The sequence below is a fragment of the Meles meles genome, chromosome 2, assembly GCF_922984935.1.
Source record: "Meles meles chromosome 2, mMelMel3.1 paternal haplotype, whole genome shotgun sequence".
Taxonomy (NCBI): Eukaryota; Metazoa; Chordata; class Mammalia; order Carnivora; family Mustelidae; genus Meles; species Meles meles.
In genome coordinates, this window is record NC_060067.1 from 204,468,810 (window position 1) to 204,495,518 (window position 26,709).

At 44.4% G+C, this 26,709-nt stretch overlaps 1 long non-coding RNA gene across 2 annotated transcripts in view; it reads left to right on the plus strand.

Moving 5' to 3' along the window:
* Window positions 1-9,029: 9,029 nt before the first annotated feature.
* Window positions 9,030-26,709, plus strand: part of LOC123935017 — a 184,029-nt gene continuing 166,349 nt past the window's right edge. For both annotated transcript variants that reach the window (XR_006816867.1, XR_006816866.1), the window contains exons 1-2: window positions 9,030-9,225; window positions 15,765-15,923. This is a non-coding gene — a long non-coding RNA (uncharacterized LOC123935017). The remainder of the gene's footprint in view (window positions 9,226-15,764; window positions 15,924-26,709) is intronic.

Below are 26,709 nucleotides of genomic sequence, written 5' to 3' on the forward strand. Positions count from 1 at the left end.
GCTGAGCAGAGAGGGTTTTTAGGGCAGTGGAAATACTTTGTCTGGCACTATAATGATGGGTACAGGTCGTTATACATTTGTCCAAACACCAAGAGCGAACCCTGAGGTAAACTATGGGCTTTGAGGGATGATGTTATGTGGGTTCATCAATAATAACAAAGACCCAATCTGCTCTTACTAGCCTGTGTGGGGGCGGGGGTATCTGGGAACTCTCCCAAGTTTCCCTTCCATTTTGCTGTGAACCCAAAACTGCTCTAAAAATAAAGGCGATTAAAAATACATTATTAAGGACATGACCTGTTTGCTTTGTTTCTCTGCTTATTTTGATAATTAGGGAAGCTGGTATTTTTATTCAGAGATTCATTCCTTTTCCACCATTATATAAGTGCCTCAAAGCTCTCTTTCCTTAAATCACGTTAGTTCCCTTCTAAGAACAACGCTCCAGTTAGCTAGTTTCCTTTTTCATTCCCACTCCTCAGCCATCGATTTTATATTTATTAATATTGTTATTCATGGTTTTGTCTTAGTACTATTACACATGTTTAGGCTTTAATTACGGTATTCGCTGCAAGCAGTATTTTAAAACTCCCAGCGATTGAGGATTAAGCCATGCAGTGAGTTTCCTTTCATTTCCAGCCTTCCGCCTCACTGTGACATTTCCACCAGCTGAATCTTTCTTCTGTTTTCGGGGCAGGTGACCTAAGTACCCCAATCCACCGTCCTAGTCTTTCTATTTATGTCTCTATCCTTGATTTAAATACAGCGGACTTTTTCCCGTTATCTCCCTAACTTGTCCGGCTCTGAGATGCAGCCTTTATTAATTCCCTCAGCAGGTCCCAGGAGCACTGCCTCAGGAGTTGTGATATGTTTATAGGGTTGTGGTGGCTTCTGGCTGTCACCCAGGCAGATGGCCCATATGGCGCCCCTGGGTGCTCCTTGCCTCTTGGGTTTACTTGTCAACCGGAACCACGGGCGTGGGTCCCCAAAGGCCCACACTCCTGTTGCCTCCTGTGTTCCCTCTCTCTCATCAGGTGCAAGGGAGCTGATGGATTTCAACATTCCCTCCTCTCCGCAGTCCCTCTTAAGCACCTGCACCCCAAATCCCTGGGCTTTGCAGCCTTATTAGATGTAATTTGTGGTCTGTGGGTTATATCTGCCTCCTAGTTTCACTGGGGGAAAAAAATGAAGAGTCTGCACAAATGGCTTTGTTCCCCTTATAGCTTTTTTATGATTTCTAGAAGTGGAGAAAAATGCTGACTCACAATGCTTTGTTTACACTGATGCACTGAAGCTTTTAAGTTCTAAAGATATGGCTTTCTTTTTGTTGTACTTTTGTATATTTACTTCTAATTTTATTGTTTTATGGTCAAAGAACACGGGCAGGACGATATCGATTCGATTCTATTGATTGGGAATTTCTGGGCAATTTAGTGCATGGTCACTTTTTTTTGGTAAACGTTCTGCTTGTACTTGGAAAAAAATGTATTTTCTAATTGCTGGGCTGCAGTTCAGGAGATGCCCATGAGGTTAAGCTTGTTTACAGTTTTGCTTGTATTTTTCTCTGTCCTTTGTTATTTTTCTTCCGCTTCTGGAGTTTGCTGAGAGCGCTGTGTTAATTTCTTCACCATGACTGTTGAGTGGACCATTTTCCCCTCTTACTCTTACTCTTTCCCCTCCTAATACATGTTTTCTTGGTATAGGGTTTTTTTTTTTTTAAGATTTTATTTATTTATTTGAGAGAGAGAAAACATGACTGGGGCGTGGTGGGGAAGAGGCAGAGAGAGGGAGAAGCAGACTCCTCACTGAGCAGGAAGTCCAACACAGGGCTCCATCCCAGGACCCCGATCATGACGTGAGCCAAAGACAGCTGCTTCACTGACTGAGTCACCCGGGCACCCCTTGGTTATAGGTTTTGTGTAGGGTTTCCTATATCCACACATTGTGAAGCTCTGTTGTTTAAGGCCCGCAAGCATAAAGCGGTGCTAATTCTCCTGTTGAGCTGCTCCTTTCTTCCTGATGGGATTCTCTTGAACTCTCCCATTGTTTTTTCATTAAAGCTGTTTCCTCTGTTCAGCATTATATATGACTTTACCTCAATCTGTCACTTCACTTCAAACTTTCCCTGTCATTGTGTTTTATTTTGGGTGAATCTCTTCTAAGTGACATAGAGCAGGTTTTTTGTTTTGTTTTTATTTTATTTTTATTTATTTAAAAAGATTTTATTTATTTATTTGACAGAGAGAGATCACAAGTAGACAGAGAGGCAGGCAGAGAGAGAGAGAGAGGGAAGCAGGCTCCCTGCCGAGCAGAGAGCCCGATGCGGGACTCAATCCCAGGACCCTGAGATCATGACCTGAGCCGAAGGCAGCGGCTTAACCCACTGAGCCACCCAGGCGCCCCGTTTTGTTTTTATTTTATTTTTTTTTAAATATTTTATTTATTTATTTGACAGAGAGAGATCACAAGCAGATAGAGAGGCAGGCAGAGAGAGAGAGGGAAGCAGGCTCCCTGCTGAGCAGAAAGCCCGTTGCGGGACTCGATCCCAGGACCCCGAGATCATGACCCGAGCCGAAGGCAGCGGCTTAACCCAATGAGCCACCCAGGCGCCCTGTTTTTATTTTAAATTTCAATTCCAGTTGTGTCTGTCACTGAACTTGTAAGTATATTCCTATGACTGTGATAAATGTTTGGATTTATTTATACTTCCTATTTATCATTCTTTTACTTTACTTCTTATGTGTATTTTTCTTTTCTACTGGGTTGTACTTTATTCACCTCTTTTCACTGATTTATAGTGCACTTACTCTGTTTCTATTCTTTATTATATTTTAAAATATGCACACTTTATTTAACAAAGCTGTAATGGTAGTCAGTGTTCCTATCCAACTGAACCATATCAAAACTTGAGAACACTTAACCCTGATTTTTAACTTCCTCTCTTACATGTCTTTCCTTCAATATTTTGGTTTCAACATGTTTTTAATTTCCCCAAATGTTTTACTGTCACTGTCTTAAATAGTATTTGTTTAAATGGACCAATTGTGCTTACCGATTATTTATTTATTTTCCCTAAAGCCCAATGAGGGGCTCGATCTCACGACCCTGAGATGATGACCTGAGCCAAAAAGCAAGATTCAGACTTAACTGACTAACCCATCCGGGTACCTCCTGTTTACTGAGTCTTAACTCATCTGGACTTGTTTTCCTCCTTCCTTTAGGTTCAGTACCCTTCTTACAGATGTGCATGCTTTAGGAGTTCACTGATGAAGGATGTCTGATCTGTAGATTGCTTTAGTCTTCCTCGGAAATATCTTTTTCCCCCTTCACTCTGTGCTGATAGGAGCTGCTGTGGACTTCTAGGTGGACAGTATTCTGTCTCAGCGTTTATTGGTCTGTCCTACCTGCATGTGAATGTTAGCTTTTATTCTTCATAGATGAATATGAACATCTTTTTCTTTTCAGTCTTTTTTTTTTTTTTTTTTTTTTAAAGATTTTATTTATTTATTTGACAGAGAGAGATCACAAGTAGGCAGAGAGGCAGGCAGAGAGAGTGAGAGGGAAGCAGGCTCCCTGCCGAGCAGAGAGCCGGATGCGGGACTCGATCCCAGGATCCTGAGATCATGACCTGAGCCGAAGGCAGCGGCTTAAACCACTGAGCCACCCAGGCGCCCCCTTTTCAGTCTTTTTTAAAACACATTCTCTTTGTGTTTGCTGTACCAGACTTTGACAGGGACGTGGTCCGGTGAAGATTTATTTTTATTTATTGGGATGCATATTAGTTATCTATTGTTGCAAAAACAAACTACCCTAAAATGTAGTGGCTTGCCACCGTGCACATGTGTTTCTTGTTGTTTCTGTGGGTCGGGAATCCAGGCATTCCTCATCTGGCTGCTCTACTTCAGAGTCCCTCCCAACGCTGCAGTCAAGGTCAAGTCAGTGTTGGTTGGGACCACAGTCATCTCTCAACTGGGGAATAACCTGCTTCCAGAGCCTGATGGCAGGCTGGACTGAGGACCTCTCCCAAGGCCACCTACAATTCCTTGTTGGGTGGTCTTTCCCACCTGAGCAGGTCACGGAGAAGAGCCAGAGAGACAATGTGACAACACAGAACTCATGGTTTTTTATACCTAATCTTGGAAGAGGCACCCCGTCACCTTTGCCGTATTCTCTTTGTTAGAAAGAAGTCATTAGATCCAAATTGCACTCAAGGGTGAACTATGACACAGCATGTCTACACTGGGAGGCGGGTGTCCTTTGGAGTCAATGTAGAAGACAGAACACAGGACATGGGATTTCTAAATCTGAATATTTGTTTTTTCATAAATTTTGGAAAATATTCATCACCAATACTTTTTTTTTTTTTAATTTGACTCTTCTTTTTCTTTATTCTATCTTTTAGGAGATCCTATAGAACAAAAGTTGGAGCTGCTTCTTCTATAATCCCTTTAGTTTCATCTCCCCCCTCCCCAACCCTCCATTTCTAGGCTGATTTCTGTCTGGGCTGCATTCTGGGCCATTTCTTCAATCCTATGTTCCATTTCACCTCTGCTCTTCAGCCATCTGCTACTTAACTCTTTCAGTAAATTTTTGGTCATTTACCATAAGTTTTAACACATTTTATTGGCTCTTTTAGTAACATTTTTATTTGTCAAGTCTTTTAAGGAGTTTTCAACTATTTTAATTCTATGATATTTTTAAGATTATTGTTGTGTCCTCCAATGTCCCTGGGGATATTCTTGCTCTTGGGAATTGTTTCCTTGTGTGTTTTGTGAGCTTTGGTTGTGTGTTCATCTTTCCAGTTTGATCCGAGGGACTCCTATGTGGAGTGGGCTGGGAATTTCCCTTGAGAATGATTTTGTGCTTCGATCTGCTTGGTACCCCAGTGATACCAAAATCCTGAGGCTAATTTTTGTGTATTAATTTCTCTCTATGGGTATTCTTGGAACCTCATATTTTAGTTCAGAGGTTGTCAAACTTTATACATAGAGGATCAGATAGTCAACATTTTGGGCTTTATGGGCCATTTGGTCTCTTGCATTACTAGCTTTGCCCTTGTAGTGGGAAAGCAGTCATAGATAGTAGTAAACAGATGAGCGCAGCAGTTTTTCAACGAAATTTTATCCAATAAAACCAGTGGCTGGCTGGATTTCTTATGAGTGCCATAGTTTCCTGATGCTCGCTCTAGTTAGATATAAACTCGGTTTTTCAATTCTTTTAGGAGATGTTTACTTTTTTTTTTTTTTAAGATTTTATTTATTTATTTGACAGAGAGAGAGATCACAAGTAGGCAGAGAGGCAGGCAGAGAGAGAGGAGGAAGCAGGTTCCCTGCGGAGCAGAGAGCCCAATGCGGGGCTCGATTCTCTGGACCCTGAGACAGGATTTCTTATGAGTGACCTCTTCATGAAGGGTTCAGCCATTTGAAGATTTCCAGTTTTGGGGGTGCCTGGGTGGCTCAGTGGGTTAAGCCTCTGCCTTCGGTTTGGGTCATGATCTCAGGGTCCTGGGATTGAGCCCCACATCGGGTTTTCTGCTCAGCTGGGAACCTGCTTCCCCACACCCTCACTGCCTGCCTCTTGGCCTACTTTTGATCTCTCTCTCTCTGTCAAATAAATAAAAATAATCTTTTTAAAAAAAAAAGATTTTCCAGTTTTCAAAAAAATTTTAAATAAGATTTTATTTATTTAAGATGGAGACAGAGAGAGGCAGAGAGGGAGAGGGACAAGCAGACTCTGTGCTGAGCACAGAGCCCAACTCAGGACTAGATCATGACCCGACCCGAAACTAAGTCAGTGGTTCAACCGACTGAGCTACCCAGGCATCCCGAAGATTTTCCAGTTTTATGCAGGGGTCTCAGTCCTAGCTCCCTGCACTGAGGAACCAAATCCTCATGGCCTAGTGCGATTGGGGCTGGCTACTCAAACTCTATTATGCAGGGCATTTTTAGGTGTTTCAGAAGCATTTGAAATGATTTCACTGAAAAAAAACCAATGCTACTTCATTTCTTCTAATTTTTACTTTTCAAATTACTTATTTGTACATGTGTCACCAAAAAACCCAATATCTTGAATATACTGATATACTTCAGAGATAGAGAAAGCTCACTTTCACCAAAGGTATTCTGAATATCACTTACAAAACCTAAACCTATTTAACTTCTGATAACTTGCATCTCAAATGTACTTTGTAGCCCAGGTATTAATTAGCATATGGGAGACCACTGATGTGCTTTTCAATGTCATTGATTACTTTAGAATAATAAGTGTGAAAATATGAAATTGAAAATTATCTAAAAATAATATTAATAAAATGATGCTTTTATCTATTTCATTTTTTAAGGGTTTTCATAAGACTCTGTTTGAAAGAGTTCTGTTGCTAAATGAAAGGTTTGAACCTATCACTTTAGAGAGAACTGTATCTCCCTATCCTGCCATCTCCTTGCACTCCTGAGCTGGAGGCACATGGGGTCAAAGTCGAAAACAGACTGTGGCTCTGGCGTCAAAGGGAAGAACTCAACAAGAAAGAAAAACGTGCTGTTTCTGTTTCCACCCGAAGTGGGTGGACTGCGATCCACTTCCCCCACTAACTGTGCCGAGCGTCAGACTCCTGTGTGTACATGGCTTCAGTCCTCAGGGATACAGTCCTGACCCCGACCTCTGAGACCAGCTGTACTCGGGTGCACAGAGGCCGTATGCGCTTCCAACCAACTGGCTACAAATTTGGGGTTCCCACACCTCCTCAGGTCCATTAACTCCACAGAACCATTGATAGAACTCAGGACTACACTTAGGATTAGGGTTTGATTATGAAAAATGAAAGAGACACAGAGAGCAAACTCTGAGGAAGCCCTGGATACAGAGCTTCTATGCTCCCTCCTCATGAAGTCAGAGGGCATCACGCTCTGGGCAGGTCACAAACCAGGAAGATCACCGAGCTTTGCTGTCCAACGGTTTTACTGGTATTTAAATGATTAATTAAATCATTGATCACCTGATTGAATTCGGTCTCCAGATCCTGTCTCCTGGGAGGGCTGGGCAGATCAAAGTTGCAAACTTTCCTCAGGAGCAGGGTCTTCCAGGGGACCAGCTCCCATTCTGGTAGCTCCCTAGGGGAAGAAGCCCAGACCCCTTATTAACATAACAAAGAAACAACTGTGACCCAGGACATTCCAAGGGCTTTTTTTTAAGCACTTTGCTGGGCACTGGGGAAAAACATCAACTCTGTTCTTTATTATACCACGGCTCCTTTGGAGGATTTTCTTCAGATTCTCATTTTAGATTTCCTCTTCTCCTCTCTCCGAGACACCTCAGGGCCCAGGGCTTATTCTCAGCTGAGAGCCGACATCAACTTTCTCCACCTTCCTTACGTGGCAAGTATAAAACAAAGGGGAATTCAAGGGAAAGGAGCTTTTGGGAGGCCATTTCTCTTCATTTACCCTTCCTTTAGTTCAGGCAGAAGTATTTTCTGATGCCCGAAATAGATTGGCTCAGTTCCCAGAGTAGGAAGCCAGACAGCACCGGGCCAGTGCGGGCATCACACAAGAGGGCCTGTGTGCTCGGACTTGTGTGTGTGTGTGTGTGTGTGTGTGTGTGTGTGTGTGTGTGTGTGTGTATGTGTCCCCTGGGATCTGGTAGGGGAGCTGGACTTAAGGAAGATTCAGCAGTTCAACATCCTGGCACCGGACAGGAGCCTAATACACACGCTGAAGCGTTTGTGTTGTTTTTCTTCATGTTCTCGCTTTTTTTCCAGCAGCTTCATTTCTGCAGATTGGTCTATTTTTCTCCATTTCTATTGAAACTAATTTTCCTGTCCCAATTCTTGCCTTTGTCAGATTGTATCTCCCTTCAGTGTTTCTTTCCATGATCTTTGAAAGTCCCAAATAAAAGGGCACGTATTTATGTGGCGTGAATAATGCATGAATCCATTCCTTTCAATGCATGAAACCCTGCTCCTTATAAAGTCAGTCATTAATCTATATGGCAAAACCAGTGGGAGAACGTCGATGGGGTTAAAGATAATTAGCAATTGATTAGCACCTGAGAAGCTAAATAAAAAGACACATTTCCCCCCAATGGTTTGAGTTGATAAAAACAAGAATTCTTGTTTGAGGCAAGTCGTGGTGTTCCAGACTGTGAGGGAGAAGAATCTTTGCGTTCATACGAGCATGAATCAGGTAAATATTTATTTGGGAAAAGAGACAGGAACCATTCCCAAGTATTCATTATAATGTATTTGGTTAAAGAATTATCTGTCACCGAAGTCTAAAATCCTGACAACGTTCAGTGGTAAAAATCTGAAATACCGATATTGCAACAGCAATTAAGCCCACTGTTCTTCCCGATGCATTCGGGATTTCGAGGAATAGTATTTCAAGGAAGCTATTCGTCTTTGGAGTCCTTTCAGGTAGATTTACAAAAAGCCGGACTCGGACGGGAAGTGGATTTGGGCGTCTGAAGGGCTCAGGGCAGGGGGCGAGGGAGCTCCGAAGCCAGGAGCCCCCCGCGTCCCCGTTCGCGGCTGTCTTCCCACGGCCTCATGCACCCGCGGACGGTGCACACGCCTGCACGTCGTGGGCGAGAAGAGCGGATGCTGACCTTTTCGGTCGAGGCACAGGGCTTCCTCTTGGGCTCCCTTCCCAGCTGGTGTTTTCTGTGCTTCCACATCCGCCACCTCCTGTTCTCTCCTTTCTCCTTCCTTCTTCCTACACCAGGCATTTCGGGGGACCCAGACTCGGCCCCCTCCTCCACGTGGGTGGAACAGGGTGGAACAGGGGGACGGCCGGAGTAGGCTACTCCTTCTGGCCAGAAGTCCGAGGCCTTCTCCCAGATCCGGAAGCACAGAGGACGGGGGCGCTCGCCCTGGAGGACGCCGCCGCAGGCTGCGAGGGGCCGCGGTCACAAGCTCCTCCCACTCCGGGTCCGGGCCGCACGCCCCGCCCCCGCACGCCCCGCCCACCGCACGCCCCGCCTCCCCGCACGCCCCGCCTCCCCGCACGCCCCGCCCCCACACGGCCCGCTACCCGGAAGGCGGCCCTGCCGGTCACCGCCTGGGGCTGCTGGAGCGCCAGGACTGCTCCTCGGGACGGCCCCTCCATAAACGCTCTTTGAAGATAACAGAATTATTACTTAAGTGTAGGTGAGCCGCAGTGTCACGTTAGTCTCGGGGCCACGACGCAGGATTCCGGCGCAGGGGAGCGGAGACCCGCCCGTCGCGTGGCTGCGCCCCAGGTGAGTCCCCCCAGCTCCTTGAGCCTGCGCCGCGTCCCTCGAGGGACCTCTGCCTCCAGTGAAACCTGGGGCTCACGGATAACTGCCAAGCCCGTCTCTCTGACGCAGGTTAAGGTGCAGAAATAAGCAGGCAGACAGGAAAATACTTGAACTGCAGGGTCTTCGCGCCCCTGAACGCCTCCCCGTCCTCTGCCGTCGTCGCACAGTAATTCTGGCGGTGGAATAGCCTTCCCCGATCGAACCTTGTCTACTAATCAGCATCTTACTGCTCATCTCTGTGGCTTCCCTTCGTCCCCTATGGAGTCTTTCCTTCATTACAGAGCACTTGATGATCGTTTAGGAACCGGGTCCTACTCTCCTTTCCTGCCCAGTACAGTCCAGAGGTTTCCCTGTGCTGTCAAAACCCCTTCATGATTCCAGAGAATCATCTTCGCTTTCTCACTGGTTTTTCTCGTGGGAGTGGCCTGGAGGACCGGGGTAGAAAACCCTGGTTCTTGCTACATAAACAGCTTGCGTTTTGCTGTAGCCCTAATGCGATCTCTTCCTGCAGCAAGAAAAACATAATTGGATCAAATCCTACCCCATGTTCCTTAATGAAAGTCCCCGTCGCCCTTTGGTCCGTCTGCTGATACTGTAGATTGTGGCCTTTAATAAAATAGGACCCTACGAAAAACTTGCTTGGCAGTGAGAATGATACAGTGACTAATAACGAACTTCGATCTTGTGGTTCAGTCACTGTGAACGTGCGATGGTCAGCCGTCATCCTCCCATAGAAGCTATCAGTGTCCCTTTTCACTGAAGAGGGGCTGTGGCTCCTAGAGACCACATCGTGAGGTTCTGTAGCCAGAGATCCCTAGATAGTAATCACCAGATTGACCCTCGGGCACCCTTGGGTCTCAATCAGTCTTCTTCACTCATTTGTCACCAGTAATTTTTTTTCCCCCAAGTTTTATTTTTTAGAGAGAGAGAGAGAGAAAGAGCACAAGCAGGGGGAGCAGCAGGTAGAGGAAGAAGGATAAGCAGGCTCCTGCTGAGCAGGGAACCAGACATGGGGCTCCATCCCATGACCCAAGCCGCAGGCAGACACCCAACCATCTGAGCCACCCAGGCACCCCCAGTCACCAGTAATTTCTTATCCTTACACCTTCAAGTGAAGGACCTGGCTAGAGACTTCCTAAACAGTTAAGAAAAAAAGTCTTTATTACCGTCCGTATGTAATAATCAAGCCACGGATTGTCAGTGATCATTTTCTTCTGCTTAATATGCACATTAATCACAAACCTATTTTTGGAGATCTTTCTCTCATAATTTGGGGAGATTCTGTTGGGACGGATGCTGGAAGCTCAGTGGAAGGGCTGATTAGTTGCACATGGAGTGAGGGGGGCTGGTTGGTTACAGTTGGGACTCAAAGGTCAAGACGCCAAACCTGGATTCCGAGGCCACCAGGGCTGTATTTAGTTTGGGTTTGGGTCTGTGTCTGAGGGGCTCTGGTGTGATGGGGTTGGTGCAGTGCACATCTGCAGACACTGGTCAGTGATGGTATTCGGGAGGAGAGAGGGCTTCTTGCTGTGGTGTGAGTTACCCCACACCAATAGGACTGTCAGAGACAGGCTTGGGGGCAGGACTCAGCCCCCTCTTTTGAACTTGGAGTACTTGGGATGAGGAGTCTCTAGGCACATTCTAGGTATTCTAAAGTTTTGTTTGTTTTAATTTTATTTACTTATTTGACAGAGAGAAAGGGATCACAAGCAGGCAGAGAGGCAGGCAGAGACAGAGGGGGAAGCAGGCTCCCTGCCGAGCAGAGAGCCTGATGTGGGACTCAATCCCAGGACCCTGAGATCATGACCTGAGCCGAAGGCAGAGGCTTAACCCACTGAGCCACCCAGGTGCCCCCATTCTAGGTATTCTAAATACAAGTCCCTATTAATGGGTAAGTTGGGGTGAGACGAGCTAAGTTCGTGGCAGGGCGCTCTCCCGCGTACCATCAGTATGAGAAATGAGAGAGAAGCGTTTCCCTCAGGTCGGAGCAAATAGGATGGGAAGGAAGAGAAAGCTACGATTCCACGGGCAAGTCAGGGCTCGGGGATTTCTGCCACTGCCTCATGGCTTGCTCATATCAGCAAGACCAGTTCTCGACACTCACCTACAGGTGCGAAGGGGTCTCCTCAATTGTGCAGCTTCTTCCAGAGGCCTCGTGACACGTGAGGGCCAAGTGTGTACCCTGAGGTCCTTGCTCACAGCAGGTGACAACCCTGGAGGGAAAACCAGGAGGTGTGGCCTCGGGACGTCCGAACCACCTTGTGCATTGACAGGCAGCTAGCTCCCGGAGCAAGCCTTCCCTGGCCTCCCTCCTGAAATCAAACAAATCTCAACGTGGTAAACTGATCACGCCAAGCTTGGGAAGCAGTCAAAACCCTATTAAAAACAATTGATTCCATATATCTTCTTGGGCAAATTCAGAATTTTCTCCCTACAAGCTATTGGTATTCTGCTCGGTGTTCCCTTTGAATTCACTGTGTTCTCTTAGACTCTGAAGTAACAGTAAGTTTCTGTCTCTCTCATGAATTCTAAAATGCACACTGGATAACTTCTAGTAGCCCATACAATTGAAATGAACCCAACACAAGTCATTAGAGAATACCATAAAATGCTATTTTTAAGGAGTACCTGGCTCTATCCTCGTTTTTCTTTCTCTTTTCTTTTTAAAGTGGGCTGTGTGGTTCTGGTCTGGGAGAGCTTTGTGATATTAGAGTCACCCTCAAGCATATCTGGATGGCTTGGTATTGTGTGTTCCTCAATTCTGGGAGGGTGGTGAACTTGCGGAAGTCATAGTGGACATGTGTGGTGTCTGGTCCGCAAAAACAAGGGCAGGTGTGGGACTTACCCACCTCGATTATCCAGTGCTTAGCACAGTGCTTGGCCCATCAGCTGTGTTTGATTCAACTTTATTCGATGAGTGGGTGCATCCAGGAACATAAGGCCAAAGTTCTAGAATGATTCTTGTGATCCGGATGCTCCTTCTAACCTTCCTGGGATTGACCCGATACTTCATAGTCTGCCCTGGGGTGGTTTTTGTCTTGCCGTTGATTCCTTACGGTATTTAAAGGTCTGAAGTCCCTTCTTTCATGAGAGATCCCACGGCAAGGCTGGAGGCGTTTTCTGATACTTTGGAGCCCCAAAATATTCTGGTTGTCTATTACTGCATTACCAACTACCCCAAAACCTAGTGACTTAAAATAACTGTTTTATTATGTCTAAAGATTTTCTGGGCCAGGAACTTAGGCCTGGCTCAGCTGGGGGATTCTTGGGCTATGGGTGACCCTGACTGGGGTTCCCTTTATACTTGGTGGGAGGGCTGGCCTGAAGGGCCTCGGTGTCTTTCTCCACACGTCTGGTGCCTGGTCTGGGATGGCTGCAAAGCAGCGCTCAGCAGGTGAACAGAACACTTCATACACATGGTCTCTGCTGCTTGGTGGTCCCAGACTGAGCAGGAAGAACAAGTTGTCCGTTTGTCCAGTCTGGGCACATTTCAGTTCTGTTCTGCTGTATCTGCGAAGCAGCTCAAGAACCTAGATTCCAGGGGAAGAGACATCAACCCCGCCTTCCCCTGGAAGAAGTGTGCAGGAATTTGTGGCCATCTTTATTTGATCACAAAGAACCTTACCTTGAAAATGTGTCACAATAGCCAAAAGGTAGAAACAACCCAAATGCTCATCTATGAATGACTGGAGAAACGAGGTGTGCTCTTTGCCTGCGATGGGGCATTTTTCAGTCATAAAAAGAAAGGACACCTTGACACCTGCTATAGCATGGATGGACCCCGAGGCCATTGCACTGAGTGAAATAAGCCAGTCATGGAAGGACAAGTGTGAATCCCCACCTCTTTTTTCTTTTTAGGATTTTATTTATTTGAGAGAGAGAGAACAAGAGCAGGGGCAGGAGAGGGCTAGAGGGAGAGGGAGAAGCAAACCCCCTCCCCTGCTAGCAGAGAGCCCGCTGTGGGGCTCGATCCCAGGACCCTGAGATCATGACCTCAGTCCAAGGCAGACACTTGACCCACTGAACCACCCAGGCGCCCAGTTAGGTAATTTGTTAGTGTCATTTAAAATGAAACTACATTGAAGACTTTCTTATGCCCAGGAAGGGTCATTCTTAAATTATTAATGTTGGTTTTTTTTTTTTTTTTGCCTTATTAAAACAAGTGAAAGTGAGTTATGAAGAAGCGTTTTTTTTCTTTTTTTTTAAACTCAGAAGTACTTTAACTCGCCTGTCAGCATCTATCAGAATCAACACAGGATGCCTCACCCACCGTGTCTGTGTATATGCAAATTAATTCAGTTTTTCCTTGCAGTTGTAACTGCTCCGTGACAGAATTACAGACCTGGTGGGTTTAAGAGAAGCTATAGTAGCAGTCTGTCTTGAATGTAAATTTTTTGCTGTCTTTTTACCCCTGGTGATGTCTCATTTATTGCCCTGTACCTTCTATAATGTTTGGGTTGATAATTTTGTGGTGAATGTAAGCATAGCATATATTCAGAAAAGCATGCAGTCACATGTGTTTTCATGAAGTGAATCCACCCCTAGAATCTGCAGCTACGTTGGGGAAAAAGAACACTTCCCGGAGTCCCCTCCCCAGCCGTAGCTTTGCTCTGGACATCTGCTGCCTCAGATGCGGTTTCCCTGCTCTCGAACTTGTTACAAATGGAATCATACAGTAATTACTCCTTTTGTGTTGGCTTCTCTCAGATTTATGTCTGTGAAGTTCACCCTTGTGCAGTGGGATTGTACATCATTTTATTTTCATTGAAATGTACCACAGTTTATTTCTCCATTCTGCTAGTGGGCATTTGGGTTATTTCCAGGTTTTTTGGATAATATGAAAAGTGCTGTTATCAACATCCTTATACAAATCTTTTGGTACAGATGTACTGCCGATCGGTTGCATTTGTATAGAGAGGTTGAATGACTGTATCGCAGGAGATGCAGACGTACGACTTATTTGTACCTACCAAACAGGGTCCTGACACCGGTCACAGCGGTTTATGTTACCATTGTATGAGTTGCTTTGTGCTCCATGCCCTGCAAACCGGGAATTGTTAGCAGGTTCTGGTAGCGGGTGTTCCTGTTCTGCTCTCTGCCAATTAGAGAACCACTTTCGTGTTATGCCTGTTCAAGTAACTTGTCCACTTTTCCCTAATGGGTTATCTGCCTCTTCTTACTGATTCATAGGGATTTTAACAATATCTGCCGGATATGAATACTCCATTGGATAGATTTATTGCAAATATATTCTCCCATCCACTGGGCACTGTCTGAATGGTGTCTTTTGAGGAATGGGAATTCTTAATTTTAATGTATAGTAGTATAAAGTAATTTTTAAATTTCTTTTTGCATAAGACCGTGTGTGCATGTCTTATTGGATATATTTCCCTACCCCAAGGGCAGGAAGAGTATTTTCTGTTTTTTTCTTAAACTTCATTGTCTTATCTTTTAATTTGAGATCTGCAATATTATGATATGCAATGGTTGATTTGTTCTTGGATGGGATTGGCATATAAATCAGTGAACTCTGATTAAGGAGATTGCTCTCCATTGCAGGGGGTGGGCCTCATCCAATCAGTTGAAGGCGGGATGAACCCAAATGACCAGCCTTCTTGAGCAAGAAAAATGGATGTTTTTCTTTTTTCTTTTTTTAAAATTTAAATTCGATGAGCCAACATATGATATATAACTAGTCTTAGGTGTAGTGTTCAGTGACTTATCAGTTGCATATAACACCCAGTGCTCATCACCGCATGTGCCCAGAGGCGATTTTCCAGCAGATTGCCTTTAGACTTCGTCCAGACAGTTGGCTGTCCTGGATCTTGAACCACAGTGGCTCTGCAGATTTTGGACTTACCAGCCTCCAATAATCACATGAGCCAATTCCCAGTAATAACATCTTTCTGTATATACACACATTTATTCTGTTTCTCCAGAGAACACAGGCTAACACATGGTACAAGATGGAGGTCAAGATACATTTTTCAGTGCCCTGGAGCTCCTGAGTTTAACTCCGGAGCTCCATGGGAACCCAGTTTAGTATTATTTGTCCACAACTCCTACATAAAGCATTCTGTCAATGTACACTTTACTGCTGTTTCTAGCTGCCCATTTTTCCTTAGAGTCAGTTTGGAGTCTCTGTAGTGTGGGAATGAGCCTCCTGGAGAGACAGGCCTGTTACTGGGCTGCCATTGATATCTGAGCGGGGACGCCCTCCCATGAAGCCCAGTCGGGCATGTCAAGGGCAGGGGCCATGAAGAAGGGTCATGTGAGAGGAGAGAGGTGAGCTGTGGGGAAGACGGTGGAGGAGAATCTGGAACATCTGTCCTGGGCTCAGTGGGAGAATGGTGGCCCGGCTGATGGGAGCTGGGAGCCACATTACACGTTAGCTCAGTGCTGGGTAAGGCTGTTGCCACCGTGACTTAACCACACCCTCTGACTCTGCGTCTCCCATATAACCCCAACTCTGTCTTAACTTGGTTTTCCATGTTTGCCAGGATGCTTGTTTCTGAGACATAAATCATATTCAGATGGTGGCAAGCTGGAAAAGCGATGGAGGAGGAGCCGTTCAGAGTCCCTTGGACCTTTGATTTGTAATTATTTGCAGCCCTGCCCTTTGGGACCTGCAGGCACCCCGGGGAAAACTGTCCTATCAGGTAATGCATTTTTATTATCCTTTATCTCACACCTGAGCTACCCCATTGAGTCTGCAATTTGTTACATAAATTGTATGGGCCCTTTTGGATTTATTGACTGTAAGGTTGGAGACTAGTATTTGCGTGGTATGCACGATTGCAGTTTCAAATCCATAATAGGTATTGGAATTGTGGAGCGTGTTTCTTTCAGATTTAATTCAGTCAAGGAGTATTGGTTAGTATAAACAAGGCTCTGATGAAATTTCCCATCAAGGACGAGTTATGAAGTATACTCTTGAATAAGATATCACAATTCATATAGGTGCTTGCTTGATTCCTGGGAAGACAAGGACTCTGCAGGATTCGAATGTTAGTCAAGTGTCCTATTTATAAACCCTCCCTCCCCTCCTCTTTTTTTTGCCTAAGTGATCGTGTGGAACATGATGAGGAAGATTTTAAAATCGCATTATTTAAGACTAGGTTTTATATATGATGTGCATACAGCTGGACTTAGGAAAGGCATGTTTATTTTTGGTTACATGCAGAAGACAATATATATTTCTTAACTGAATGAGCAGAAATCACAAATACTACTTTTTTAAAGATTTTTTATTTATTTGACAGAGAGATACACAGCGAGAGAGGGAACACAAGCAGGGGTAGTGGGAGAGGGCGAAGCAGGCTTCCCGCAGAGCAGGGAGCCCGGTGTGGGGCTCGATCCAAGGACCCTGGGATCATGACCTGAGCCCAAGGCAGACGCTTAAGGACTGAGCCACCCAGGCACCCCCACAAATATTACTTTTAAAATAAAATCTCTTGTTTAAACCCTGCGTTGTTCCCTGAGTGTTAAGCTCCGGAAAAAAATGATCCCTTGTGAATATCTAGTTATTCATGCTGTGTTCTATCACGATTATAATCAATACACAATTTTTAGGACAATTAAACTGCTCATCCTCATGAAAATTTATCCAGTTGTTACTATAGCTACCAAAGTACAAGAAACAAAGCAAAGCAAAACAAACAAACAGAAAAATCTTTCTCTATTGTGAAGACAAAAAAAAAATGTCATCATTGGAAAATCCTTGAAGCATTGAAATTCTATGTAAAAGAATCCATAGTTATTACTATAGAAGTCCTTCTCCTCTGACCTCTTGTCCTCAGAAGGACTACCAGATCCTTTTTTTTCCAGGATGTGCTGCTTCTGCATTCGTGGGGGATGCTCAAAAAGGGCAGCCAGAATCTGGTGCTGAGGGAACCCTCTGCTTCTTGATGCTGTGGCCTGGTACCCGGACTCCAGGAAGTGAGGGATTCAAGAGTATCATTTGATGGCAGATAGGAAGTGTGAACACACAGGGATATTCTTTACAATGGCGTGTTAAGTTGGCTCCTAGGAATTGAGTATTTATGTTGGTGTCCCTTACTGTGTCATCCTGTTTTATGCAAGAGGAAGGATCTGAGCAGAAAATAGGGCATGGCTGAGGTTAGGTACCGGCGGTGGAGGCCATGGTCAGGGCCAGAGCAGATCGGGACTGACTCGGGTTGGGAGCGGCCTATCGGAAGACATGCGATCTGCAGAAAGATGTTAGTTGGGTTACAGACTAAGATTCGGGTATGCAGGGTTGCCAGGAACACAAAGTAAGGGAATCTAGAAGGTGTGTGGTGGCAGGTATTAGTGAAGGTTCTCCAGAGACACAGAGTTAGTAGGACGCGCGCACACACACACACACACACACACACACACACACACACACACACGGAAGGAGGTTTATTGTAAGGAATTGGCTGACAGTGGTAGTAACAGGCACAGTGGGCCGGCAGGCTGGAGACCCAGGTATGCTGGTGTCCCAGTAGGAATCCAAGCCCCTTCTGTTGGATAATCCTCTCTTACTCTGGGAGAGGGGTGGGTCTGTTCTTCTGTTTAGGCCTTCAACGGATTGGTGGAGGCCCACCGCGTTGTGGGGAGCATTCTGATCTCCTCAGTGCCCATCGATTTAAATGCCCATCTCATCTAAAGACACCTTCATAGAAGCACCCAGAATAATGGTTGACGAACTCTCTGGGTTCCATGGCCCAGCCAAACTGATATAGAAAATGACCCATCATGTAAGTCTGGATAATAATACAGTTTTGAAAGGGGGAGCCCTTCTCCCACAAGGTAGAGCAAACTGAGCGTGAGGACGAGAACTTTGCCTGATCCAGATCCTGTGTATGTTGCTAGAAATATTGCACTGTTGCCCTCTAGGGGGCACGTGTATCCCACCCCCTTCTTTGTGGAAGTGGGGGAGTCTGGCAGAAAGACTCTGCACTCCGTTAACAGGCTGCCGTGTCAGCTACTAGGAAAAAAATACACCAAGGGAAGTGGAGAGCTTTTATGATCAATATTGAGAATGCAAATATATACCCTGGGAAGTGCAGTCTGATTACCATCTTGACCTAGATAAGCTTAAGCTGTTTGCATATCGCTGGCACTGTGTATCCGTGTGCAGCCTCTCAATCTCTCTGCGTGTGAGTCCTCCGTGAACAGGACAGACACCCCCAGCACGGCGGCCAAGAGAGAACAAAGAGGCAGGGCCCTGCCTGCGTGTGCCTCTTGGGCTGATCCAAAGGCACAGCTTCTAAGGCCATCAAAGGGAACCAGGGATGCGGGCGGGAAGGAGATCAGAAGCTGGCACTTAGCGGTTTCCTTTTATTTTCACATGCTTACCAGGGCCGCGGTCCCCTGCAGATGGATCCATTTCAGCCTCAGCAGAGGCCTGCTTCCAGACGGGCCTCTGTGTGCATAGGACAGAAGCGAGCAGAAATGGGTGTGAAGACACTGATAGGCATATCCAGATGTCTTTCTGTAATCCTTTAGTTTTCTGGCTATGAACAACGACCTGTTTGTCGGAGAAGACACAGAAGAAACAAAATAATAAAGGAAATAAATCAAAGTGACCCAACATGAAACAATCAATTAATAGCGAGTATTTGGGTGTGCTGTGTACTATGTTCCAAAAATCTGTTAGGAAGGGACGCCTGAGTGGCTCAGTGGGTTAAGCCTCTGCCTTCAGCTCAGGTCATGGTCTCAAGGTCCTGGGATCAAGCCCCATATCGGGCTCTCTGCTCAGCGGGGAGCCTGCTTCCCCCCCTCACTCTGCCTGTGTCTGCCTACTTGCGATCTCTGTCAAATAAATAAAAAAATCTTAAAAAAAATCGTTAGGAAGACAGATACATTCCATGTGCTGCATAGACGTCTGCACGGGTGAATCTCCGTAACATAATCACCTACATTATCCTCTCTGTCTCTCTTTATGTGTGTGTGTGTGTGTGTCCATAAATTGTTAAAAGCCTATCTGTGCATGTATGTACATTTTTTATTCAAAATAGGCGAATTGGGGACGCCTGGGTGGCTCAGTTAAGTGTCTGCCTTTGACTCAAGTCATGACCTCAAGGTCCCGGAATCCAGCTTGCATTGGGTTCCCTGCTCAGCAGGGAGCCTATTTCTCCCTCTGCTGCTCCCCCTGCTAGTGCTCTCTGATAAATAAATAAATAAATACATAAAATCTTCAGAATGGAGGAATTGTTTGTATGGCTCTGGATACTGCCTTTTCACTTAAAAATCACTTGTGAGCTTTTCTTCATGTCATTAATATGGAATTGTGCCACGTATTTAGTTCTCTCTCTGATTCAATATTTAGGTTGATTTTTAATTTTTTGCAGTTATGGAAAATGTTGTTATGGTCTTTCGGGCATGTGCACCAGTGCTTATTTTTTTTTTTTTTTCCTTAGAACAGATTCTCAGAAATTTGAAAGACAGGATCCCAGAGGGTGAACGGTGTCAAAACCTTTTTCGCCTGTTGCCAAGTCGCATCTTTGGGAATGTCCACCGACATAGAGCCCCTCTTGCAGTGCATGACGTCGTTCATGCTCTCCTCATTAATTAGTATTGACTGGTATTTTAAAAATTGCCCAATGAAAACAGAAAGGAAGAGAGCACATTTTAATTTGCATTTTGTGGTGACTTGCAGAGGAAAGTGTCTGGGTGAGCGCCGAGGTGTTCTCCGCCTGGGCTGGCTTGGAGGGGGCGCCCCTGGAGCCCGGCAGGGCAGAGTTGGGATGGGGTGTATATGTTCAGAAAAGGCCTGTTCTCAGACTTTGTGGTAGGGAGAAAGTGAAACCAAGCTGGGGGGACGTGATCAAATGAGTGGAAGCGTTCAGCAGGGAAACAGGGTGAGTAGAGAGCGGCAGGACTGGGGTGACCAGTCACTGGGGAGGGATGCCGGTCCTTCGGAGACTGACTACTGACTCTGAAGTCAGAGGGCTGCCTGCCTATCCCAGCTCTGGTGAAGTTTCTTAATCTTCTGTGGCTCAGTTTATCACCTAAAAATAAGGGTAAGAATACTGACTTCCAGGAATTTTGGAGAAGATCCAGCGATGGATGCACCAGACTTAGAATCCTTTAGACTAAGAGTCGTGCGGGGCATTTGGCGGACAGACAATAAATGCAACCTGTTCTTCCACGCCCTCAAGCTCGTGCTTCTGGGGACAGCTTTCCCAGCGAATCATGTTGCATTGGACACCAAATTCTTCTGGTGTAGTATTTCCAGAACGTGAATGGCTCTGCAATCTCTGTGTACTCTTCTCACATGGATTTTTCTTGTCTCATCTCCCTCCCTTCCTTTCATAAATATTCCTTGTGGACTTCTTGTTGCCACACACCATCTTAGACATATGGAGTAAGGTGTGGTCTCAGTCTCTTTGGGCTGTTGTAACAAAAAGACCACAGAGTGGGTGGCTTCTGAGTAACAAAGCTTTATGTCTCACAGTGCTCGAGGCCTGGCAGTCCAGGTTTGTGGCGCTGCAGATCTGGGGTCTGGTGAGAGAGTGCTTCCTCATACGTGGCTGTCTTCCCATAGCAGCCTCACATCGTTAAAGGGAGAAGATAGTGCTTAGGGGGAGAGGGTCCCTGTTATAAGGGCACTAATCCCAGGCCTGAGAGATGCATCCTTATGACCTCATCATCTCCCAGAGGACCCACCTCCTAACACCATCCCATTGGGAATTAGGATTTCAACATACACATTTTAGGGGAGCACACACATTCAGTCTATAGTAAGTGGTGAACAAATCAGATGAAAATCCCTGTGCTCACGGACCTTAAGTTCCAGTGAACGTGTCTCGAACGTGCCCCATGCTTTTCCGATTATGTGATGATTCATGTGCTCCATGCTCTTCTTTCTCATTATTCACCGTGAAATCCTCTCCTTCCTTAACATCCAGCTCAAATTCTACTTCCTTCCTCCAAATCACCTTGACTCCTTCAGCTAGAATTCAGGGTCACCTATGGATCGGGCATGTGGTCTACAGTGAGCCCTAGTGATGGTTTCCTTGAATGTTTAAACCTCTCATTCTTCACCTCCCTGCTGACACTCGTCAGTGGTTATTTATGTTAGTGACCCCTCTTTCCCATGAAACTTAGAACTTTTTTGCAGATAATGTCTAGGATTTATCCATCTTTGTCTTCCTCAGATGGCCAAGCACAGGGCCATGTGTGTAACTGATGATTAATAAATGTTTTTTGAAGAAAATAAGTGGAGGAGGGAGCTGGCATGATTAATGTTGTTTTACATGGGCATACATCAGGCACTAACCAGTTGACAGAAGAAACAAAGTACTGTCCTTAAGACAAATGGATGGGGGTCCCTCCCAGTGAGTCCTGGGGACAGGTCAGTGGTGGTGTCCTGGGGTTCTTCATGGTAATGGCACTTCAGGCATAAAGGATGAACTGTGAAATTTGATTACCCCCAAGTGTCTTTTCCAAAGGATTCTTGTCCAGCCCATCTTCTTTAGACCCTCAGACAGTGTATGAGTTTGGTCTGGCTGCTGTAACAAATTATAAAATTCTGGCTTAAAATAACACAGGTTTATTATTTTACTGCTCTGGAGATCCAAAGTCCAAAATGGGTTTCAGTGGGCTCAAATCAATACATCGGCAGGGCTGTTTTCCTTCTGGAGGTTCTAGAGGAGAATCTTCCCCTTGTCTTCTCCAGCTTCTAGAGGCAGCCCCATTCCTTGGCTTATGGCCTCACGTGGCTCCAACCTCTGTTCCTGTTGTCACATTTCCTTCTCTGACTGGACTCTCCTGCATGCTTCTTGTGATGGCCCAATGACCAACCCAGATAATCCATGTTATCTCCCCATCTCAAGGTCCTAGACTTAATCCTATCTGCAGAGTCCCTTCTGCCATATAAAGTACTATATTCACGAGTCCTGGGGTTTAGGACATGGATGCCCTGGGGAGGGTCATAATTCTGTCTATCATAGATGTTAGTGTCTTCACTTCTATGGTTTCCAGGTCTCCAAATGGGGCTGGAGTTGACAGATGGAAGCAGTGTCTTGCTTGGTGTTATAAATGAGTTAGAGCATGAGGTCTGTGGGTATTCTGATTTAGAACAGAAGGTGCTCATGACCTAGTGCTCATCCTTCCTGATTGAGCATTCTGCCATGACAGCCCCTGACTTGCAGACCTGCTTCTCGAGTATTCTACCCTGTTTTCCATACTTCTGTTCCCACAGCCTAGAACAATAGGGAAATAGAATGGTGACCCGGTGACCCTGAAAATCAGTTGGGATGGCTTTGAGGGTAGAGGTGGAGAAGAGTTGGGGAGAGAAGTGAGGGATGGTGAATAATTCATAATTACGCTATTTTAATTTTTGTCAAGATGATGGAATATTTTATTAGGCTAGTTTGCCCCCAAAATATTAAAAAATTATTTTGCTCCTGGGGAATGTTGTTTTGTCTTAATATTATCATATTTTGATCCTATACTTGTGGTTTTTTCCCCCCCAGAAATGTAAAGTATATTATTTGGAAAAGCAGTAAGAGATTATCCATAGGGAGGTGTGTTTAAATAATGGTATTTTGAAGATCATACTGCAGTGGACTGAGTGTATCTCCCCAAAATTCATGTGTTGAAATTCTAACCCCCCTGGTGATGGTGTTAGCAGGTGGGGCTTTGGGAGGTGAATAGGTCATGAGAGTGAAACCTCATGAGTGGGATTAGTGCCCTGAGAGAAGAGATCCCACAGAGCTCCCTCCTCTTACCCCACGTGAGGACACATGTGAAGTCAGCTATCCACAAGCCAGGAAGCTGCCTCTTATCAGATACCTGATCTGCCGACACCTTGATGTAGGACTTCCCAGCATCCAGATCTGTGAGTCACAGATAAATGTCTGTTGTTTAATCCACCCAGTCTACCATGTTTCTGTTACCGCAGCTGTGCTAAGGCCCATACTTAAATCAGTACCACGATGGCATCCTTTTGTGTTTCTTTTGCTTTCCTTGTATAGTTCTTTCCTGATTAGAACTTGCAACAATATCTGCCTTGTATGACTGCAGAGTCACCCCTCACTGGGAAGTGATGCTACTGCTTTCAGTTTGAACAATTAAATATGTTAAAAGTAAAATAGTGGACTGGGTCCATATGATTTAGTCCTGCTTTGTGGATGACTGACTTTTGTCTGCATCATGAGACAAATTGATCATGGTCCCCTTGCTCGTTACCCCAGTAACTGAAGTTTCTCTTTTGTAATACCAGCCATTAATAATTTATTTATGAGCATTTCCTTTGAGAAACTATTGATATCACAAGAAATATTACACAAATGTTACATGAGAAACTTTGACAGTTGTTCCATTGACATTCTCATGGAGCTAATTACAAAGTTGGCAGGGAATTAACTGAGAGGAGAATTATTGTCCATGAATTACCCTGACAACACAAATAGCAGTCTATTTCAGGTTTATTTTACAGAAAATAAAAAAGAAGCACATGTTTGTTCCTCCTTACATTGTAGTCTGGGATAGGCTTGTAAGTCTAGGATAAAGAAAAGAAAAATGAAAATGTCATAACTGTAGTTATGTGCTAAGTGTCCAAAAGAAAATTTCGATTTCATTACTGTTTGGAAGTGAAACTCATTATGCTCAATAGATATTTAATATCTGTGAATTAAACATTAATTTGTAGTATTAAAGTCAATCCAGGTTATTTATTTATTTATTTCTTATTAACATATAATGTATTACTTGTTTCAGGGGTACAGGTTTGTGATTCAGCCTTATACAACTCACAGCACTCACCATAGCACATACACTTCCCAATATCCATTACCCAGTCACCCTAGCCCTCCCTGCCCCACCCCTCCCAGCAACCCTCAGTTTGCTTCCTACTATTAAGAGTCTTTTATGGTTTAGTCCCTCTCTGGTTTTGTCTTGTTTCATTTTCCCCTCCCTTCCCCTATGAGCCTCTGTCTTATTTCTCAGATTCCTCATATAGGTGAGATCATATAATTGTCTTTCTCTGATTGATTATTTTGCTTAGCATAATATCCTCTAGTTCCATCCATGTCGTTGCAAATGGCAAGATTTGGGGTTTTTTTGATGGCTGCATAATATTCCACTGTATGTCCACTCTGTGTGTCTCACATCTTCTTTATCTATTCATCTCTTTCCATAGTTTGGCTGTTATGAACATTGCTGCTATAAACATTCGGGTGCACATGCCCCTTCGGATCACTACATTTGTGTCTTTAGGGTAAATACCCAGTAGTGTGATTGCTGGGTCATAGGGTAGATCTATTTTCAACTTTTTGAGGAAGCTCCCTGCTGTTATTCAGAGTGGCTGCACCAGTTTGCATTCCCATCAACAGTGTAGGAGAGTTCCCCTTTCTCTGCATCTTCGGCAAGACCTGTTGTTTCCTGACTGGGTTAATTTTAGCCATTCTGACTGGTACTGGTGTGAGGTGGTATCTCACTGTGGTTTTGATTTGTATTTCCCTGATGCCGAGTGATGTGGAGCACCTTTTCATGTGTCTGTTGGCCATTTAGATGTCTTTGCAGAAATGTCTGTTCATGTCTTCTGCCCATTTCGCAATTGGATTATTTGTTCTTTGGGTGTTGAGTTTGATAAGTTCTTTATAGATTTTGGATACTAGCCCTTTATCTGATATGTCATTTGAGAATATTTTCTCCTATTCTGTCAGTTGTCTTTTGGTTTTGTTGACTGTTTCCTTTGCTGTGCAAAAGCTTTTGATCTTGATAAAGTCCCAATAGTTCATTTTTACCCTTGCTTACATTGCCTTTGGCGATGTTTCTAGGAAGAAGTTGCTGTAGCTAAGGTCAAAGAGGTTGCTGCCCGTGTTCTCCTCAAGGATTTTGAAGGATTCCTTTCTCACATTGAGTTCTTTCATCCATTTTGAGTCTATTTTTGTGTGTGGTGTAAGGAAATGGTCCAGTTTCATTCTTCTGCATGTGGCTGTTCAATTTTCCCAGCCCCATTTGTTGAAGAATGTCATTGGACATTCTTTCTTGCTTTGTCAAAGATTAGTTGACCATGGAGTTGAGGGTCCATTTCTGGGCTCTCTATTCTGTTCCACTGATCTATGTGTCTGTTTTTGTGCCAGTACCATACTGTCTTGATGATGACAGCTTTGTAATAGAACTTGAAGTCCGGAATTGTGATGCCACCAACCTTGGTTTTCTTTTTCAGCATTCCTCTGGCTATTCAGGGTCTTTCTGGTTCCATATAAATTTTAGGATTATTTGTTCCATTTCTTTGAAAAAATGATGGTATTTTAGTAGGGATTGCATTAAATGTGTAGATTGCTCTAGGTAGCATAGACATTCTTACAATATTTGTTCTTCCAATCCATGAGCATGGAATGTTTTTCCATTTCGTTGTGTCTTCCTCAATTTCTTTCATGAGTACTTTATAGTTTTCTAAGTACAGATTCTTTGCCTCTTTGGTTAGGTTTATTCCTAGGTATCCTATGTTTTTGGGTGCTGTTGTAAATGGGATCAACACCTTAATTTCTCTTTTTTCTGTCTTTTGGTGTATAGAAATGCAATTGATTTCTGTGCATTTATTTTTATTTTTTTTAAAGATTTTATTTATTTATTTGACAGAGATCACAAGTAGGCAGAGAGTCAGGCAGATTGAGAGAGGAGGAAGCAGGCTCCCTGCTGAGCCACCCAGGTGCCCTGCATTGATTTTTATATCCTGTCACTTACTGAATTCCCGTATGAGTTCTAGCAGTTTTGGAGTGGAGTCTTTTGGGTTTTCCACAGAAAGTATCATATCATCTGCAAAGAATGGAGTTTGACTTCTTCTTTGCTGATTTGGATGCCTTTTATTTCTTTTTGTTGTCTGACTGCCGAGGCTAGGACTTCTAGTACAGTGTTGAATAACAGTGGTGAAAGTGGATATCCCTGCTGTGTTCCTGACCTTAGAGGAAAAGCTTTCAGTTTTTCCCCATTGAGAATGATACTCGCTGTGGTTTTTTTCGTAAATGGCTTTGATAATATTGAGGTATGTACCCTCTATCCCTACACTTTGAAGAGTTTTGATCAGGAAAAGATGCTGTACTTTGTCAAATGCTTTTTCAGCATCTATTGAGACTGTCATATGGTTCTTGTTCTTTCTTTTATTAATGTATTGTATCACATTGATTGGTTTGTGGATGTTGAACCAACCTTGCAGCCCAGGAATAAATCCCACTTGGTTGTGGTGAATAATCCTTTATATGTACTGTTGGACCCTATTGGGTAGTATTTTGGTGAGAATTTTTGCATCTGTGTTCATCAAGGATGTTGGTCTATAATCCTCCTTTTTTGGGGGCCTTTGTCTGGTTTGGGGATCAAGGTAATGCTGGCCTCATAAAATGAGTTTGGAAGTTATCCTTCCATTTCTTTTTTTGGAACAGTTTCAGGAGAATAGGTATTAGTTCTTCTTTAAATGTTTGGTAGAATTCCCCTGGGAAGCCGTCTGGC